Consider the following 14,161-nt stretch of genomic DNA (forward strand, 5'->3'; position numbering starts at 1 on the left):
TTTCAATAGTGGCAGTAGTTCGTGCTAAAAGCCCTTCCATATCTTCCACATCCTCACAGTGAAAAACATACACCTCCCCCATATGGAAGGCTATAATCTTTCCCCTTGAGCTTCATTTCGCAGCAATCACCTCATTCACTTTTTTCGCCTCAAAGAGGCGACAATCCACCAAAAAACCCAATATACAATTGCCCCAAAATTCCCTAGAGCGTCCCAGCTGAAGTGAAATTGGAAACAACACCAAGCTCCATTTTCCACGGTTTTGGGCCTCGTCCTAATTTGAGGTCTACCACGAAATCAATCTAAGAAGTCATGGCTCCAACCGTCCTAATTCTTATCTTGGGTGAGTTTGGGACGTTTTTGTGTAGGATCTTTTATCTCCAAAGGCTACCATTCAAAAATTATTTGAAAAACTAATGCAAAGGTACAAGGGGACCCGGTTTTGAACAATGAGCTAAATGTCGCTATCAACCTTTCCTCTTTTGATCCAACAAAGCTCAAGGTACTTTTGAGAGCTGCAAAAGAGCCTTACACAGTCCTCTAAAGCCTCAAATCATTCCATATATCATAAATAAGAAGTTGAGCTAACAAACAAGGAAGGTTGGACTATTAGTTTACTTTATCCTTTCTTTGCTTTATGTCATTTTCAGTTTCAGCATCGTGTAAAGCATAGGCTGCCGTTTTTCTTGGACAATAGTAGCTCCTTTTGTGGCCCCTTAGATGTAGTTTGTAATCAAGGGTCAAGATTATAAGGCGTGGTCTATATGAGTTTGAAACTGAAGTTTTCAATCAACTTTCTTCTTGCTTAGTGCGGAAAACCCCTCATTACTTAGTGTTTGAGGCAGAATTAGCTCTTGCTTCGTGATCTTGAGTTTAAGTCCAAGGCTTAAACTGTTGGAGTGTCCCCGACAATAATGCGATCACAATTGTCGATCATGATGATCACATGTTTAAATCTCATTTTTAAGAATACGTAAGGGATGATTCATTTTATAGTCAACTGATCAATATTAATCGGTAACGATTGGCTTACTAGAGTTTGACGTTACTGTCGTGGGACGGTGGTGGTCAGTTGATCACTTAAGGTCACACCTAAAGGATGATGCCTTTATCTGTAAAGTTGATTAATTGTATGACGATACAAGTTAATCAATACCTTAAAATTGAACAATTCAATTTGTGAGAGAGAATATTTGTATCTCATTGTAATGGGATTAAAGAAGATTTATTTTGGTAATAAATATGCTTTATTACTAAAATTACTTATTGTTTGAGAAACGATAGAAATAAGAATGAATGGTTAATTATAATTACAAGATGTTGTGAATTATAATTAAGTGACCCATTTTATTTATATGATCAAGTATCACTAGTCAATTTGTTGTATGTAATTTAATTAATTTATATATAATGATATTTATGTGATAAATATGCATTAAATTAATTAATAGCATGTAACATGCTACATGTGACATATTGTGTGACAAATGACAAATTGACAAAATAAAATGGTGGTCCATATTATGTGAGTGAACCGAAATGGAGGTGGTGTTAGTGGGTTGTGGTTATTTTATTTTATGTGATAAAAATAAAATAATCATGCCTATACCTACTAGCCTTACATGCCTAAGGTTTTGAGAAGACCAAAACGAAAAAGTGAAGGACCATATATTGGTCCTCCACCCCTCCAAAACAATGTGACACACTACACACATACTAAGGACACTTTGTTCATTATTCATTCCTCTTTATGCATGTTCATTCATTTTTCATGCATTCTCTCTTACACATATTCATTTCTTCTTCATCAAATAATGAGAAGTCTTGATTAAAATTGTTCATAGAAAATTACTAATATTATTAGTGTAATATATGAGTATTAGTAATCAATTTTAAGGTAAACTACTAAACAAATATCTAGCACATATTATTTAGTAGAGATAAGGGATAATCTTGGGTGCAATCAAGAGGAGTGGCTTCTATACTTAAAGTATTTGGAGGATCATCCTATCATATGGAAAACTCAAGAACAAGTGAGGTAGGATACTTCACTTGTGCCCAAATATCCGAAATATCAAATGTAAGGAACCGTTTTTCTCCTTACTCTTGTATTTGTTTGCATGCATAAGATCTTTAAGTTTTTATGACTAAAACTTTAAACCAAAATTTGTGATATTTAAAATATAATTACCAACAATTGGTATCAGAGCATTATGGTTGTTGCATGCAAGATCGGGTTAGTTTTTCCGAGTTAATTTAATTAACATATAAAACTTGTTATTTAGGATTTATGAAGATAAATCATGAAATAATTTTGAATGTTAAAAGTTTCGGTTCCTAAGTGATTTTTACGACATTTTGGTTTATTTATGGATTTTTATTGTTCATTTTATATATTATTGGCATTAAAATGTGATTTTTATGATAAAAATGTCAATTTTGGACGAAAAATAGCTAAATTTCGAATTTTTCAGTGGTTTTTGGATATGTTTTCATATATATTATCTACTAATGGCATGTAAATTTTCATGATAAAATGAGTTGTTTTGCTCGAAATATGGATTTTTCAAGTTAAAATCGTATTTAAATGAGAAAATATGTTAATATGAGTTATATTTCGAATCTGGTAATGGAAATTTAGTATGTTGTCAAATGAAATTTTACAAGATATGTGTAAAATATTTGGCTATAATGAAGCCTTTATGCATGATTTATGAATTTTTGATGAAAAATCACATAAATAGTGACTTTAATTAGTAAAAATGCTAAAACATACTTCATGACTAAGGAAAAACGTCACATGTTGCATTTTATCATATATTTCAGATCTAAAAGTGAAAAATTGATAAAAATAATTTTTCTCATATTTTTATGGTCATAATTGTTAAAATCGATAAACCGCAACATTGTTTTTCTCGATAAATTTTCGAAATCTTTAACCTAAGTTTTGAACATTATGAGTGTCATGGTATTTTTCCATAATGTTCATGAGTTTATATTTAAAATTTCGAAATTATTTGAAATTTTTATTTAATTTGAAGTTAATAGCATATTTTTATGTTTTTGAGTCCATTTATGAACAATATTAAGAAATCAAGTTTAATTATTGTCAAATGTTAGTGGAGACTAATTTTGAGTCCTAAGATGGTTAGGGTAATTAACTTGTACATAAATATGAATTTATGTAATTATTGTGATTTTAAAAGGTTAAATCACGCAAATCCGTAAAAACCGATTAATATACGATATTGACTCCTTAAAGGCGATTTAGCATAAAATTGGGCATGTTCATACATATTATAATGCTGCATTTTATTTATGATTGTCATATTTTAATTTTATGTAATTTTTGAATTATGTAATTTTACTTAGTATGGCCTTAGTTTTAATTGATATTACCCGAAATGTATGGGAATATCGATTCGGTTGTAATTTATTGTGATCTCGTAACACCGTTTTGTAATTTAATAGATTTATTTTATTTTAATTACAAATGTATAATAGGAAATTATGTAATTTATTATGTGATTTATTTATTTCGGAGTTCCTTGAAGACGGTGTCACTCGAGAAGGCGATCCATCAAAGAATATTGCCTTGAAATGCTTGCCAAGACCGAAGTTCAAAGGACCAAAGGAGTTGGTTTCCGAATTTGTAATAGTTTATTAGATTTACTTTTTTAGGAAGGCCATACTAGGATTTTATTTATGCTTTGCATTTTATTTATATGTTGCATGCATCGCTAAATCGCCATAACTAAACATGCATTTTAATCGAGTTCATCGACCGTGTCAATTACAATTATCGTAGTTCACCGCTTTAGTTCACTTAAAACGTGATAGATAATAAATTGACATGACCTCTCGCTAAAATAAACAATTGAGACTTAGCCTTACCAAAAAGTAGAAACTATGAAAACCTATTTCATGAGGGAGTGCACTCGGCCTTACCGGGGTACAAACCTTGTTACGTAGGGGAAGTGGGTGATAAATGTCTATCCACCGAATTTATGTTAATAAAGGGTATTTCGGCACACCGTGCCCTAAGTTAATATGAATTTGGATCATGGACACATTTATTCGAATGGATTGAACTCAACGAAAGTATTCACGACGATTTCCGGATGTGTTTCGGGCTAAAGATAAATATTAATGTAATTTTATCGACCAAGAGTTCTAAAAGTAGAATCGATTAAAGAGTTAATCCACCGAGTTATATTAATAAACACTACTATAGATACAGGCTATAACAACGGTTAAAAACCGTTGTTATATAAAAAAGCGGACGTTGTTAATGCGTCCGTTATAAAAGGTTTTAACAACGGTTGGTTTTCTTAAGGAACCAGTTGTTAAAACAATTAACAACGGTTTTAAGTATAAAAACCCGTTGTGGAAAATGTGACTCAATTTTGGGGGGAAAGTTATAACAACGGGTTGTAATATACAAAACCGTTGTTATAACTAAAGACAACGGGTTGTTTATAAATAACCGTTGTTGTTTGTTTTTAAAAAATAAAAAAAAATTAAATTAAATATTACTAGATGCATGCATAATTACGGCCCGTTATAATTCCGATGCATGCATTATTACTGCCATCCCTGTGCATATGAATGGACAATATGGAATGAGAAGGGTTAGTAATAAGATTTGAAGCAGCAGAGAGAGATATGATGATGATTATGGCACAACTTCCTAACATATATATTAATTAAAAAACAACTCAAACCACACATTGCTTAGTATAAATACATGCATTATCTTAACTATCATTCCATTATCTCACTATACATCTCCCAAACCCTAACTGCTAAAACAAACTCCAAATAAACCCTAATTAATCTTTCAAACAAACTCCAAACTCCATCAACAAAATGAATGATATCATCCTTAAGACTCTTACTATGATCGAGAACAACAACAGTTTCATCCGCCGGTTGCTCCACATTGAGGAACGTTTCAGAGCTACCTTGTGGATGCTCGATCCGTCTTGAAGGACGCCAAAAAGATGGCTTGACGGAGCAAAGAAGATTGCGGCTATATGACGATATAGCAACTGCTGAACGGAACCTCCAAATAGCCAAGGAGGAGAGGACCGATATCATAGAAGAGAATAAGACTCTCTATGAAAATATAAGAATTGCATTTTTATTAATGTAATTTTTTTTAATTTATATATATATATATATATATATATATATATATATATATATATATATATATATATATATATATATATATATTAATTATGTTTATCATGCATTCCTCTCTATCATCTTGCTTCTTCTTTGTTTTAGTTTATTTAATTTGTTTTACTAGCTAATTAAGCGAACAATACTTAAAGAAATAACATAATGGTCGATAAAAACACATACATGCAAATGAAATAATTATAAAAAGAAAATAATGACGATGAAAGACGATGAAACCAACAGTGACGACGACATTTACCTGATAATTAGAGAAAGTAAGAGACGATGAAATCAACATTGATGGCGAGAAGATAAAGCGACGATGAGAAAGAGAGAAAGAGACGATAAGAAAGTGTGTGTTATGTGTTTGTGTTTGTCTGCTGTGTTTGTGTTTGTGTATTAAGGTTTGTGTTTTGTGGCTGTAGCTGATTTGTGTTTGTGTGGTTTATAGTATGGAAGGTATTGACAACGGTTATTAAACAAAAATCGTTGTTAAAACGTTTTAACAACGGTTGTAAAACAACAACCGTTGTCAAATAAGTTTTAACAACGGGTTTCAAAAGTAACCGTTGTGATTACTTTTCACTAACTTTGCGTCAATTTTGCGCCAAATTATTAACAACGGTTGTGCATGTGTGACCCGTTGTTAAAACTTATAACAACGGTTGTTATAACCATCCCCGTTGTAATTAATTTTAGTAAAATTCGCGCCATACATTCTACAACGTCTATTGTAATTTTCGTGAATAATCGTTGTTAAAGGGGCGTTGTAGTTGCCTGAATTTGTAGTAGTGAAAGGGTATTTCGGCACATCGTGCCCCAAGTTAATATGAATTTGGATCTTGGAATCATTTATCATAGTTGGGTAGAGGTCACTATGTAAATGATTTACTTGTTATTTACAAGTATTAATAAAACGATAAATGTTAAGTTTTCCACTATTCCGTTATCATATTGTTCTATTTCTTTACCACAATTCATATACGATATCATTTCGATTTTTGATTCAAATCTCCATTAAAACATCGTACCTAAAGACAAAACTTGATTTTTCTTCTAAAAACTGCTGTTATCCATTGGAAGGATCTCTTGTGAAGAGTGTAAATTAAAGTTATTCATTATCAAACAGGCTTTTGATTCTTAACTAAACACATCTACTTACAATGGATTGTTTCTCACATACTTAATTGAGTTAAGTACCTTGAAACGATAAATTGTTTTGGTAATTAGATTTGTTAGAAATCGTAATTGACCAAAATAACACAACCACTTCAATGAAAGTTTTAAGACTAAACGATTGAATTGAAGAGTAGTCTTCATAAGATTCAACTTTGCTTCTCTAAGTAAAGATTCATTGAAATGAGTGGGAGCATTCTCTTAAACCGTTAAGAAAAGGACGAGGTTCAAGAAGTAAAGATTAGAATGGAATTGACAAGACAAAGGTAAAAGTAAAGACTAAACCTATCAATTCCAATCGATAAAGTTTCCTTTCGGAAGTGTTGGACACTAGAAAGGAAACTACCCCAAATTATTGAACAATAAGCAAGTTAGTTGTGGGACATCTAATGGGACCTTCTTCTTTAAATGTTTATTTGATTGACATAAATTTTGCTAATACTACTTCGTCAATATTAGAAACCGGTGGTGGTTTTCATCATTGTATTTGATTCATAGGATGATTAGAATATGACGACTAGCAACAATGATGTTGAGAGATAGAGTCATTGTGTACTCAATCTAGTTTTTGGGTTTAGAGTTGCACTTAATTGTGACTATTAAGTACATTAACTCTAAATAAGAATATAAACTTGTTAAGATACAAAAGAGGTTTCACTTTTGTGACCCTATACACCATGATTTGATGTATGGCTAGCCCATTATCAAGGTGACTATATTCTAAACCAAACTAGAATGATATATCATGAAGATGATGCAAGACTCAAATTGATAACCCAAGATTAAACCTTAAATTCTGGAACGATAAACGCAAAGAGTTATCGAGTACTCTTGGAACCATTAGATTGTTAATCTAATGGTATATGCGTATCTTGTATTCAAAGCAAGATGTCTCGTGCCTTTTTGGTTGAAAATGAGATCGAGGTTGTAAGTCATTGATCCAAAATAGGTTGATCATTTTATTTTACCAACGATTTAAGTTGACGCTAATGTGTTCACTTAATTAAGGTAAATAGAGAAATCTTTGAAGAAGTTCAAAGAGTTCAAAGAATCACGATTTAGTCGTGATGGGATTATCAAAGTGAAAACTTTGATATAAGCCAAAGGAAATGTGATATAGTATCACAAATTAATCTCTCTTAGCACGCATTATGGGATAATGTGTGGTTGGATAAAGAAATCAAACGTTATTCAATAGGGTTTGGACTTTAATCAAGTTACCTTGAGTTACTTGATCTAATTTTGGGGATTTTATCATTTTGTCTAAGTTGTTTTTCCACTAAATCTAAACAATTCATATGAGATATGAAATGGTAGAGTACCATGTTTGTAAGTTTACACAAGAAACGAATGCTCATTTTTCCTTACTATAACCACGAGTACAACAGGTTTGTGGCTCGTGAAGCTGTCTTTTTAGAATACAAGTTTATTTCTAGAAGACAGAGTGGGAGAAAATATTCAAGAGCCACAAAAGAATGTTATGTCGCAAGAAACTGGTCTTTCTTGGCTACATGAGACGTTTTGTGTAAGACGTTATCACTTCAAAACCTAGGAGGTTAAAGTCATCACTTGTTGAAGATGATGAATTAGTGTTACTTTTAAAGTAAAGAGCTTACAACTTACAAAGAAATTGTTTGATTCAAGTTACTTCTGGAAAGTAATGAATATATGACTTAAATGAGAGTGTTTAAGTCACAACTCAATACAAGGCTTAGAGCCATGAAAATCCGAAATAAATTCGAAATGGAATTGTTGGATATCTAAGAGAGATATCAAAGCTTGATTAGTTGCAAAGTGTTTTGCACTATTCGGATCTTCTTAGGGATTGTATTTCATTATGATGATATACATATAACGAGTGAATCTAAAACCCACTTCCTCAATTAGAAGGAATGTATTCAATACATGTCATGAGTTTTATAGATTCTTACAATCCTAAAATAATGTGCAACTTAAGAGATTGTCTTAAGTCGGACATCAATGAGTTGGAATCAATGTTTTGATCATGTTATAAAACTTTTCTCGATAAGTCGAGAAGTTGTGTTTATACATGAAGTTTAGTGGGAGTTACGGTAATTTTATTTAGTCTAATATGTGGATGACATATTGATCATTGGGAATGATTTAAGACTTGGAGATATATATATAATACATCTTTAATATCCAGATTTATTGAGATAAATCCACATGATATTAACGTCTAATAAGAAGTCTTATGTTGATAAGATTCATGACTAGTTCAATCAAGTTGAACATATTTGATTGATTCCATTTGCTTTCGCTACCGAATAAATTAAACAGGAAATGATGTATAACACTTCATATACTTTGAGTATGATGAATTGTTTCAAATCGAATTTAAGTAATAGTTACCAAGTAAGCCATAAAGATTACCCTTAAGTGCTTGAAGAAGCATTAAGGATGTAAAGCAAAGTGTTTTTGATGCAATTTTGTGTAAGGGTGTTACACAAATGACAATTGACAATTGAGATTGCGCATGGTTTCCGACAAAACCATAATCAAAACACATTAGGATGGTTAAGATACCATTGTGGCTATGTTATTTAAGAAATAGATTTTCTAGAATTGTTCTAGATAATAAAGAACAATGAGAAATATTTACAACGGAAATTGAGTACACTTGCAATCATGAGATGTGCGAGAGGGATGGATCCCGCACACTGTGAAAATAGTGGGAGCTATTCTAAGGCTAGAGGGCCTATGTCTTGATTGGATCTCGACACGTACTCAGAAAGTTTTGTAATGCAAATGTATACATTACAAAGGAAAACGAGTATGTAGTAAGGTTGAGTAAGGTACAAGAAGTTGATAAAACCTACTAACCAAAGCCTCCTCATAGGCTTAACATGATGAGTCATGTCATATGTCATTTCACTTGCATTGAGATGAAAAACTACATATAAGATGAAATGGATTATAAAATTATGAAGTAGTAATCATGTATTGACTATTCATATGTGATAATCACATTTGTCGTTCGAGTTTTTAAATCTAAAAACTCCTTTTATACTTTGTTACATCCAAACGGGTTGTGGAGATAATATTGAACCCCGTTAAAGTGAACCTGGATTAACATAGTATTCGCCCATAATAACTTGTATGAGGTGACGTCTCGAAGTGACTAGAGTGTGATGCGATTGATGGCAAGTTCAAGTGACATAGAGTCATGTGAGATGACTAGTCGATCACATAGGCGGATCATTAGGAACACTCGTCGGGCAAAGGACCGCTTATAGAGTTCTGGCAAATTTAAAAAGCTTGGTCGTGGCGAGAGCTACTATAGTATTCTAATGAGTCGATTCTTTTGACTAAAGACTATTCGCCAAAGGTGGCACAGTTTCAGATTAACTTTGATTTATATTACTACCACCTTCGTAAATGGGGTCAAATAGGCATATTTTGGGTTATGATGGTTGTGGCTAGTCGAAGAGAATAGTGCGATAAGAATTGTCCACCCCCTTATCAGGGTTAAAACAATATCTCAGAGCCACTCGAGGAGTAATGAACTGGAAATGCGTGGCCACGCTCGGAAGGTATCTATGGTAGATAATTCCGGTCAAATCAGTTATTCCCCAGATCGAGGAAACCACTCTTGATATGATCACTTGCAAGTACGACCCGAAAGACACCTTGCATTGAGTAGGAGATAGTAATAGGACAAGAGAATTGGTGACGCACACTTGTCGAGGACAAGTGAGAGATTGTTGGAGTGTCCCCGACAATAATGCGATCACAATTGTCGATCATGATGATCACATGTTTAAATCTCATTTTTAAGAATACGTAAGGGATGATTCATTTTATAGTCAACTGATCAACATTAATCGGTAACGATTGGCTTACTAGAGTTTGACGTTACTGTCGTGGGACGGTGGTGGTCAGTTGATCCCTTAAGGTCACACCTAAAGGATGATGCCCTTATCTGTAAAGTTGATTAATTGTATGACGATACAAGTTAATCAATACCTTAAAATTGAACAATTCAATTTGTGAGAGAGAATATTTGTATCTCATTGTAGTGGGATTAAAGAAGATTTATTTTGGTAATAAATATGCTTTATTACTAAAATTACTTATTGTTTGAGAAACGATAGAGATAAGAATGAATGGTTAATTATAATTACAAGATGTTGTGAATTATAATTAAGTGACCCATTTTATTTATATGATCAAGTATCACTAGTCAATTTGTTGTATGTAATTTAATTAATTTATATATAATGATATTTATGTGATAAATATGCATTAAATTAATTAATAGCATGTAACATGCTACATGTGACATATTGTGTGACAAATGACAAATTGACAAAATAAAATGGTGGTCCTTATTATGTGAGTGAACCGAAATGGAGGTGGTGTTAGTGGGTTGTGGTTATTTTATTTTATGTGATAAAAATAAAATAATCATGCCTATACCACTAGCCTTACATGCCTAAGGTTTTGAGAAGACCAAAAAGAAAAAGTGAAGGACCATATATTGGTCCTCCACCCCTCCAAAACCGTGTGACACACTACACACATACTAAGGACACTTTGTTCATTATTCATTCCTCTTTATGCATTTCATTCATTTTTCATGCATTCTCTCTTACACATATTCATTTCTTCTTCATCAAATAATGAGAAGTCTTGATTAAAATTGTTCATAGAAAATTACTAATATTATTAGTGTAATATATGAGTATTAGTAATCAATTTTAAGGTAAACTACTAAACAAATATCTAGCACATATTATTTAATAGAGATAAGGGATAATCTTTGGTGCAATCAAGAGGAGTGGCTTCTATACTTGAAGTCTTTGGAGAATCATCCTATCATATGGAAAGCTCAAGAACAAGTGGGGTAGGAGGCTTCACTTGTGCCCAAATATCCGAAATATCAAATGTAAGGAACCGTTTTTCTCCTTACTCTTGTATTTTTTTGCATGCATAAGATCTTTAAGTTTTTATGACTAAAACTTTAAACCAAAATATGTGATATTTAAAATATGATTTCCAACATAAACCTGCTTCGTGATCTAGTTTAAGTCATATCCCGGTTACTTGTTCTTGTTTTCGTGTCAAAACAGTCCCAAAGTTTCTGTTTTTGTTGCCTTAAGTTATTGTAAAAATTGTTATTTGAATGTTTAGTTCATAAGCATTTAAATTACAAACCTATTTTCCATTGTTTTCATTCATGTTAATCGTCTCAATTGTGTTGTTTGTCACGTCCCAAATCAGTTTAGTTGTGTCTTAAATTGTGCAAACTTGAGTCTTTTAACTTCTTAATTCCTTAAACCATTTAGTTACTCTTTGTTTGAGTCCAAATCAGTCCATTTGTTGAGTCCAATTCCATCCAATTTAAATTCGGTTTTCAAGTCTTATATGTCCAAAAATCGAGTCCTAAGAGTTTTATTCCACCAGCTCAGCAGGGTCAGCATTAATCACTCCTCCAGATCGTGGGTATCTCCAGATGTTGGCATGGAGTGGAATCATTGGATGAAACTCCGTATTTGGATAAGGTTGGTGAAAGTTTTGGTGGTAATTCTGGTGGTTCTGTGAGTTTTGCTGCATACCATCACCAACTCCCACATTCCCTTGTCCAAACCTTCCAAACTGATTTTCAGGTTCCATGGTATTATCTGAAAAAGTGTTAAAAGGTTTAGGTTGTTTGTGATTTTGTTTTTGTTTTGATTGTTTGAGGTTGATCAAATGGGACGATTTTGTTGATAAACCTACAGCCATCGCAAGGAATTAAATAGGGGGATTGGAACCAAGATTACACGCTAAATCTTGGGAGCTAAACCGGCTACCCCAAATCAATTTGAAGGAGCAGCCCAAAGGATTGGGGATTAAACCTTGAGCAGTACAATAAAAGGAGACAACCAATTAATGCACTGATAAAAAATGATTAAAGGGAATATTGAGCACGGTAAAAATCCTCTTTATCTGCCGAAAACCAATTTTAGGGTTTTGGACGCCCAATTAATTGCTTAACATAGCAATGATTAAAAAAACTAGGCGTTAATTGAAAAACGGAAAGACCCCCCCCCCCCCCTTTTTTGCAGAATACAGATGGAATATTTGGAGTAAACCCATAGCCCAATGTGAGGAATTGATTCCTGACATAAACCTTGGAGAATTAAAAAGTAGGAGGATGAGAAGGATTGGAAAGAGAGGATCAGAAGTTGAAGAAACGGAAGATGTTGATGAATATTAAAGAATACTCCCTCTGTCTTTTAATTTTCTTCCCGTTTCTCTAATATATGTGAGGAGTATTATAATGAAATGGGAAGAAAACAGCAAGCCGGAGGGAGTATATCTTACACATGCTCTCAAAAAAGAGAGAAAAAGCTCTCTCTAGCATTCTTAGAGAGAGAAGTAAAGTTCACTCAACCTATAACATTTTTGCGGATGTGAACGGTAAACAAAATTCAAAAAATTTCCATTCATCACAAGTAACTATAAATAAAAGAGCCCAAAGCCGGAGATTCTCCACGAGAAAGTACAACCCTTTAAAACCCCATAAATAAATAAATAAATTTAAAATAAAACTCATTATGCTAATAAAAAAACTTAGAAATAATCGAAATTGTACACAAATAACACTGGGTATGTAAGTAAAAAAGAGATCCCAAATACTAGATGAAAAAAATTCAGATTTGTTTGGAACACCAGAAGATTGATCAGAAACATTTCTAAACGGTAGAAATCAACAAATTGGCACAAACAATTTCTAAAGTTAACTCTTGAAAAATTGCTGTTAAATCCTTAATTTAACCTTCCTTAACAGAGGTATAAGACTGAAAAAAGATCTCCTAAGCTAAAATGGAGAGTTAATTAAAGTGCTCGATATATGTGTAATCAGACAAGCATTCAATGAAACTCGATCAAATTGCTACTCGAATGACAAATAGAGTGAGATAATAGGTGTGTGGACAAGGCCCTCGGGAACTGCGTCCGCAGGATCCACACTAGGCATAATCGACTCGAGGTTCTTTCGAATCGAATTAAGACATATTAGAGTCGCCACCAAGTTTTTTGGGAACTTGGAACCGTTCAAGTCAACTTTACACCTTTCATCGAAAAGCATAAAGCCAATCGACTACGAGTGATTAAAGATAAAGACTTGTACCCTATATCACTCGATTTGAATGACTCTCGTAATCCAATGGTATTTAGACGGATCCACAAACCATAGATCTTGAGTAAGGGGTGAGGGTACGTGTTAGGAAGCCCATAAGGACACCTAACCCCGCCCGTCAATAACGGCCTCTACTAAGTCAAGTGTCGGATTTCAAACAAGGTCATAGCTACTACGATGTATGAAATGCAAACGTTGTTTTAACCCTATCATGTGACAACAATTTCTATGTCGTTTTAGATGCAACTAAACTAACTTTGTCAAAGTTGTAATTTAGCATGTGGGCTGATTGATCTAAACAACATACAAACAAAGCAAACAAGGCTTAAGGGGGAATGGGGGAGCCGTTGGGATCTACCTATTACAAACCAGGCATTTCATGCCGACACAACAATAAATTAAAGATACAACTCGATCTAAATACAATTGCTACATACGACGCAATACACGACACAAAACACGGCCGTTGGCCTAGAAAACCGTGCACATGAGGGGTGGCCCACGGCTCACATGACACACGGCCTTGGGTCACTCCTCGTAATGTGTGCTTTCACTTAATCCCATCGAATTAGACATAGGGCTACGCACCAAAGCATGCACTAGCATAAACCGGGCCATGTTGCTTTAAACAACATGCGGTTTACTACGCTC

Source organism: Silene latifolia, chromosome 11 (genome assembly GCF_048544455.1).
Source record: "Silene latifolia isolate original U9 population chromosome 11, ASM4854445v1, whole genome shotgun sequence".
Lineage (NCBI taxonomy): Eukaryota > Viridiplantae > Streptophyta > Magnoliopsida > Caryophyllales > Caryophyllaceae > Silene > Silene latifolia.